The sequence below is a fragment of the Zingiber officinale genome, chromosome 1B (assembly GCF_018446385.1).
Source record: "Zingiber officinale cultivar Zhangliang chromosome 1B, Zo_v1.1, whole genome shotgun sequence".
Lineage (NCBI taxonomy): Eukaryota > Viridiplantae > Streptophyta > Magnoliopsida > Zingiberales > Zingiberaceae > Zingiber > Zingiber officinale.
The window spans coordinates 109,855,540-109,863,753 of NC_055986.1; the positions used below are offsets into that span (position 1 = coordinate 109,855,540).

Genomic DNA, 8,214 nt, shown 5'->3' on the forward strand with positions numbered 1-8,214 from the left:
GGTGAAACTCGTAGAAATACATGGTCGCCAACAGAGAACTCCAAGGGTCTGCGTCTCGTAACTCTTCTGGCGGTCCTGCGCCTCGACATCCTCCGTCGATAGTACGGACCAACTCGCATCTGCTGAACTCTATGAGGTCCCAACATCCGGGCCTCTCCAACCTCATCCAGAGGATGTGTCCGAAAAGGTCTACCATACAACGCCCAAACGGTGCCATCCGAATAGCCGAATGAAAATTGTTGTTGTTACCAACGGCGGATGGTCCTCCCAATCGCCTCGAAATCCATAACACATGACCTCCAGGGTCCTCTAAAGTCCGAATGGTCCGCTCTGACTGTCCATCTGTCTGGATTGAAACAAAGCAGTGTGCCCAAGGCCTGCTGCAGACTGCTAGAAACGAGACGTGAAACGTTGATCTCTATCCGAAATGATACTCAACGGAACACATGTAGTCCGATAATCTCCGACAATACAGACCGCCAATCGATCCGGAGGATGTCACCCTTGGATCACTAAGAAGTGCGCAGATTTGGTTAATCGATCAACGATTACCTAAATCGCGTCATGGCCTCGTCGTGTCCTCGGCAACCCTACCACAAAGTCCATGGTAATGTGATCCCACTTCCACTCAGGAATAGGAATCCGCTGAAGTAACCTTGCAGGTCTCTGGTGCTCAGCCTTCACCTGCTGACAAACAAGACATCTAGCTACGAAATCTGCGATGTCTTTCTTCATGCCGTTCCACCAATAGGAATGCCTCAAGTCTCGATACATACGGGTCCCGCCTGGATGGATCACAAATCGAGAGCGGTGTGCCTCCTGGAGTAGCTCCTGTAAGACCGGATGAGACTGAGGTACGCATAATCTGCCTCGGAAGTATATAATACCCTCCTCGTCTCGTGTAAACTCGGTCTGCTGCTCGGAAGCTATCTGACTACTAATGAACTGCAAATGCTGATCACCAGCCTGTGCCTCTCGGATCTTCGTCCTGATCGACGACTGAGCAACCATAGTAACAAGAATACCCTGCTCTGTAGATCCCTGCTTCTCAAGGTCTATCTCAGAAAAACTCTGAATCAAGTCCGTGACTGAAGTCCGGTGGTAAGCCAAAGTCCCTCTGGACTTCCTGCTGAGTGCATCTGCAACCACATTAGCTTTCCACGGGTGGTAGCTAATGGTACAATCGTAGTCCTTCAGGAACTCCATCCATCTCCTCTGTCGGAGATTAAGCTCCTTCTGAGTGAAAAATGTATTTGAGACTCTTATGATCAGTGAGAATCTCAAATGTAATGTTGTACAGATGATGACGCCAAATCTTCAAAGCATATATGATGGCGGCTAACTCCAGGTCATGAACTGGGTAGTTCTTCTCATGCTCCTTCAGCTGACGAGAAGCATAAGAGACTACTCTGCCGTGCTGCATTAGAACAGCACCCAAACCCTGTAGAGAAGCGTCGGTGTAGAGTATAAATCCGTCCTCTCCGGAAGGTAAAACTAAAACTGGAGCTGACACTAATCTCCGCTTCAGCTCTTGAAAGCTGGTCTCACAATCCTCTGTCCACGAAAATTTCACGCCCTTCCTGGTAAGGCGTGTCAGCGGCATAGCAATACGCGAGAAATCCTCGACAAAACGTTGGTAATATCCGGCCAATCCCAGAAAACTACGGACCTCCTGAACTGACTTCGGCTGCTCCCAACTGGTGACAGCCTCGATCTTCTGAGGATCAACTGAAATACCTCTGCTCGAGACCACATGTCCAAGAAAACCGACTAAGGATAGCCAGAACGCACACTTGCTGAACTTCGCGTACAGCTGATGTCGTCGAAGAATCTCCAAAACTGTGCGAAGATGCTGTGCGTGCTCCTCCTCGGAACGAGAGTAGACCAATATGTCATCAATGAAGATGATAACAAATTGATCCAAATACTCCAGAAAGATGCGGTTCATTAAGTCCATAAACACCGCTGGAGCATTGGTAAGCCCAAATGGCATTACCAAAAACTCATAATGACCGTATCTCGTACGGAAAGCTGTCTTCTGGATATCCGAGTCTCTGACCCTCAACTGATGATATCCGGATCGCAGATCAATCTTAGAATACACTGATGTACCCCTGAGCTGATCAAACAATTCCTCGATCCGTGGTAAAGGATATTTATTTCTGACGGTAACTGCATTCAACTGTCTATAGTCAATACATAACCTCATGGTGCCATCTTTTTTCTTGACAAATAATACCGGAGAACCCCATAGAGAAACACTAGGGAGAATAAATCCTCTATCCAAAAGCTCCTGGAGTCGAACCTTCAGCTCGTTCAACTCTTTTGGTGCCATACGATATGGAGCTTTCGATGTCGGCGCGGTTCCCGGAATTAGCTCAATAGCGAACTCCACTGGCCTTCTAGGTGGCAAACCAGGTAGTTCCTCTGGAAACACATCCGGATACTCTCGGACTACTAGAACGTCGGAGAGCTACGAACTACTGCTGTCGTCTGTACTAATCAAAGATAATAGGAAACCTTGACAGTCATGTGACAACAGCTTCTGAGCCTGAATCGCCGAAATGATCGATATGTCGTCATCTCTGATGCCAGTGAAATCCTTCGAAGGCCGGAAGGTGACCACCCTCGTCTGGCAATCAACGGTAGCATGATATACCGACAACCAATCCATGCCAAGAATGATATCAAATTCGACCATCTCCAATACTAGAAGATCTACCGTAAGTATCATGTTGCCAAAGTCTAGAGCAACCTTCGACCTCTGGGTGACGTCTAAAGTATCACAAGATGGTAGGGAGACAACAATCGCTGCAATCTAACGTAATATACCAATCTCCCGCATAAAGGTACGGGATATAAAAGAATGCGAGCTACCCGTATCAATCAATATCATCGAAAATGCATAAATGGAAATCATACTGCGGAAAACGGATCAGCTCGCTACGCATCCTCTCTAGTAATCGCGTGAACATGTCCAATCTCGGCGGAGGAGGAGGTGGTAACGCCGCCGCGGCGTAAGCTCGCCACCGAGGCGCTGGATAATGTGCGAGAAGACCGAGGACGGCGATCGATATCGTGGTACCGGCCGAGATCGAAGTCTGCATCGCCTAAAGGCCGAGGTCGATCCGACACGCCACGTCGGATAATAAAGTCCGGAGCAGTAACTGCGGGGTCTATGGAAGCACCGAGTACTCTGCCCAAGCATGCCAAATCGCCGCAGTGAAGCACTCCGCCGCCATGCGAAGGTTGGGCTCGTCGCCCTCCTCGATAAGTTCGGATCGGTGTCCTCCATGATCGAGACCCTCAAGTCATGAGTCTTCGCAGACAATCTCGGCTCTGGTGCAGGCGGTTTGAATGGAAGCAACCGACCGCCCTGCAGAGGTCAAGTGACATGATCTCGGACCCACATCGAACATGAATGTCATTGGCGGGTTGTTTCTGGTTCTGCTGGGAAGACCCGAAGAAGATTGCCACGATTTCGAGGCCTACGTGATATCCAGTACCTGACCGACCGATCGCGCTTTCTGCTGTGGTGTGAGGTCTGGATCTTGGATGTCATCGGTTGTTTCCTTTTTCTGTCTGGAAAAACTCTCTGCTGAGCTGACTCAATAATGAGGGCTCTGTCCAACATCTCCGTATAAGATGTGATACCAAGACCGACAAGTCTTAGTTGCAAATGTTCATCCAGCCCCTGAATAAACTGCTGCATACGTGAACTGTCCTCAACAACTAGCTCTGGATAAAATCTGGCCAATCTGTCAAACTCTGTACTATACTCTGTCACCGATCGATTGTTCTGTCGCAAACTCAGAAAATCCTACCGGCGAGCCATCTGATAGGCTCGTGGAAAGAAACGACTCTCCAAAGCCTCTCTGAATCTGGCCCAAGTGATGTTCTACTCACCGATGATGGAACGCTGGGTAAGCCACCAGGTGTCGGCCGCATCCCGTAAATGAAAAGCAGCCAGCTCTGCCTTCTCCCACTCGGAGCAAGCCATATAGAAAAAAGTCCGCTCCATAGTCTCAATCCAAGACAGGGCCACACTCGGATCACGGTCTCCTCGGAAGAGTGTAAATCGACTCTTCATCGACTCTGCCAATACTGGAATCCTGGCTCGTGCCGCAAAAATGTCAGTGAGATGTGTCGGAACAGCTGTCGGGACTGGCGGAAACACGGGAGCTGGTGCTACAGGTGGTACTGGTGCATAAACCGGAGGAGGTACTCCCAGTGCTGCTGGGTAAACTAGAGCATATGCCGTCGGTGGCACTGTAGGGTGAACAGAGGTGGCCGTGGCTGGCGGTAGGCAATGGTACCGGATGTGGAGTAGTCGGTATCCCTAGTGCAGGTGCTGTTGGGTACACTGTATGTACTGGAGGCAGAGGTGCTGCTGGTGCCGGATACACGGTGGGTCCAGGTGGCGGTGGTGCCGAGTACACCGTAGGCTGCACTGGAGCAGGTGTCGGGTATGCCAATGATACCCCTGGTGGTACCGGAAATATAGTAGGAATAGATATTGTCGGTGCAGCTGAGGTAGGTACCTCTAAGGGAGCCATCGGGGTCTGAGAGCCCGACGCGCCCGCAGCATGCTGAGTCTGTCCCTGGCTGACAGGCTCATCAACAGAAGGCATCTCTGGTGTATCCAGAGATCCCGCGGTCCTCGTACGTGGTCGTCCAGCACCACGTCTCGCAGCAATACGTGTAGATCGCCTCATATCTGTTAAATTATAATACAGATATTACTACATGTGTCAACAATTACTAAAATAATTTCATACCTAATTGCTGTCTGGAGATGTTCCGTCGCTGTCCAGTCCCCAAATTGACCTCGGAATTCTATACGGAAAAATCATCGGAAATCCATAATAAAATCCGAAACGAAAGTCCAAAACATATACGTAATGGAAAATCCGTGCAACCAAAAATAACTACCCAGTTTGACTCGCAAACTTGGGCTAGCACAATATATCCAGAATATCAAAAGCAGGTGACATAACCCGCTCTGATACCAATAAATTGGTATCCGTTAAATCCCAAAAATCCATAACACGAACAACAACAAGTATCGCCAAACTTGGCGCTCGGATACCATATAAATTGATATCAGGTTATCCCAAATATCCAAAATATGAAAACAAAGATCGTAAAACTTGAGCTCTGATACCACTAAATTGTCACGCCTCGGAGGAGTCCCTGTCCGAGAAAATTTTGGCAGCATCTCCCTTGTACGGCGGACAATCTGAAACTTTTCTACATCCTCATATACTTCAGACACATGCGACTGGAATAAACAACAATAATAAATTGACAATCACCACGTAGTTAATATAATTCTCAGCCTCTGGCTGACACAACCACACAGTAATAAGATGACTTGAAATCAACCCTACTCAACTACACTCAAAAAGCTCAAATCCGAAGAACTCACCTCTTCTGCCGTCCAGGCAGGTATGTAGTAGAATAAATCCAAATCATACCAAAAATCCATCAAACGATAAGAATCCATACAATATCGAGAAGTAAAACAATATAAGACTAAAAACAAAGTCTGATAGAGAAACTAAGATAAAATAAAATCTCAAGACCAGCAAAGGACGAGCACTACGTGCAAATGGGGACTAGCGACTGGAACTGCTCCGGACAGCCTCAACCTGAAAATATAACAACAATGGAGGCGGGGTGAGTCCAACACTCAGCAGGTACAACTGATATGCAAAATAAAGTAAATAACAGATAACACTAATCTAAATCATCCAACCGATCGGAAAGCTTGTCCAATGTGATGAAAGTCAGCCAACTCGATGGAATCCAAGTTGCAGCCTAGTTCAGTTCAGATCCGAGCTGAACAATCATACGATTCAAATAAACCATCCAGCCGATCAGACAACTTGTCCGATAGAATCCCCAAGTCCGCCTGGCTCGATGGGATCCCGAGTCACAACCTAGTTCAGTTCAGATCCAAGTGGTACAATCATATGACTCAGATAAACCATCCAATAAATAGAAAAGTTGTCCGATCGAATCGCCAAGTCTGCCTGGCTCGATGGAATCCCAAGTTGCGGCCTACTTCAATTCAGATCCAAGCAGCACAATTGCATGGCTCGGATAAACCATCAGTCAATTGGGCAGCTTGTCCGATCAGATACCCAAGTCGGCCAGGCTAGATGGGATCCCTAGTCACGACCTAGCAGCAGAATCGCCACACACCTGTCTGATATACCACTAACCCATGAGTGGTGGTGTGTATAGATACATGTAACTGGCGATGCGCTCACAATAATGGAGCAGACAACCGCACAGCATGCAATCATGCAAGATGATGCATGACTCTAAACATGGCAATATCATGAATAGCATAGCAAGATCCATACATAAATAAAAGGTGTACCACAAGTCAATGTATCAGATGGAAGGTACACAAACAGATAGGGTATCAAATAAACCCCTAGGTCCTGAACATAATGTATCATATGGTTGGGTCACTACCTAGAGCATGTATGGTCAGATAAATAATAACATGCAGTGCATAATAAGTAAACAAGCAACATGTAACAGATCATGTAGTGATCAACCGAAACAAATGGAAAACACAATCATGCTATATGTTAAACACATTATTATGCATATCAAAAGACATAAGTCAAAGTACCCGCCTCTAATAAAGTGGTCCAAATCTGACTCCGAGATACTCGTCTCGCGTCAAGATCCTGTATTACCAATTGCATATATTTTTATTTAGCTACATTCTCATAAATAGCTAAATAACTCTCTAACCCTAAATTAGGGCAAATCCCTGACCAACACATAAACCTAATTCAACCCATACATGATCAATAGCATATATCAAATTCCTATGCCTTACCTGAAACTCACAGCCGTTTATCACTGTTGGAAGTAGGATCGTTTGCTGCTGGAATCTATCTACTGTCGGAGATCAAATGATGCTGCAGGAAAACATTCACTACCACAGTGATCAATCTCACAATACAGCACAACATTCTAATAAAAACAGTAGATAATCCAAAAGGGAAGCAATTCATCAAATCCTTGAGTCTACATAATTCCCAACCAACAATTGAACCTCACCGTGGACTGATCAAGAGCAGTGACAAGTTTGGTGGCCGGCACAGAGGTGATCGCTGAAAAATAGAGGGAAGAAGCAATTTTGCTCGGCAGTGGCAGCAAGCGGAAGAACTAGGGCTTAGATTCCACACTAGGGCACCCTCAAGAGAAGTGTGTCTGCGCTAAGGCATAGATAGGGCCGGCTGTGCTCGGATGTCGTCGTAGAGATGGGTGTCGCGGCTGAGGCCAGGGCACCGGCAACAGGGAGAAGAAGACCGGCCCGACGCTAGGGCATAGAGACACCAAGTCTGTAGAGGAAGAGGACTATGGTGGCACCGGCTAGGGCTCAGGCAACTGGAGTTCCTGTGGCCGGCGGTGTCTCGGCGTCGGAACGTCAGTGGCGCGCGTGAGGGAGGAGAGGCTAGGGCATGGGGTGGCGTCGGGAGGAAAGGCTCGGCTTCACCGAGAAGAGGAGAAGATGAAAGGAGGAACCGCTACAGCCGGCGGTTAGGGCTCCTTTTGGTGTCGGGTTCGGGAATGAGGGAGAAGAGAGGCGCGGGTGAGGGCACGGGGAAGAAAGGGCTCGGGTGCGCGAGGAAGAGAAACGGAGGAATTAAGGAAAAGAGAAAATAAATAAAAAGAAAAAGGAATTTAAGAAATAAACATTTCCTCGCTTAAATGGGTAGCCCAAACAGGCTTTTCCGAACCCCGTTTTAATCCCCGTTAACTTGTCCGTACGAGCTCCAAAAAATTCCCGAAAAATTTCTAAAAATTCCGGAAAAATCCCTTATTAATAACCGCCTATCTTTCGGTATTTTACAGAGACATCTAGTGGAAGACAAGTGGACCAGACATTGACCTAAGAAAGTTTGCAAATGATAAGTGAAGGTAAGCAACTAGAGGAAAGATCCAGTGAGGACAAGTCCTAATGGGACTAAAGGCACTGGTCCAACTTAGATCCATTTTAGAAACCTCAATTGAGGCCAAAACTAAATCTTGGTCATATTAGACAAGATCTAATTCATAATTTTATTATGCTAACTCTGTTTTGTAGGTATTTTCTTTTATTTTGGACTAACATGTTTTACAGGAGATTAGAGCAAATTTGATGTTAGGATGAATAATGCTCAAGGAACTTTAGCTGATTGGAGG

At 47.0% G+C, this 8,214-nt stretch overlaps 1 long non-coding RNA gene across 1 annotated transcript; it reads right to left on the bottom strand.

The window, feature by feature from the left end:
* Nucleotides 1-6,663: 6,663 nt before the first annotated feature.
* LOC121987001 lies at nt 6,664-7,688 on the bottom strand. The gene is made up of 3 exons (XR_006113428.1): nt 7,087-7,688; nt 6,863-6,944; nt 6,664-6,707 (listed from the first exon to the last, which is right to left on the bottom strand). It is a non-coding gene; the product is annotated as an uncharacterized LOC121987001 (long non-coding RNA).
* Nucleotides 7,689-8,214: the final 526 nt, after the last annotated feature.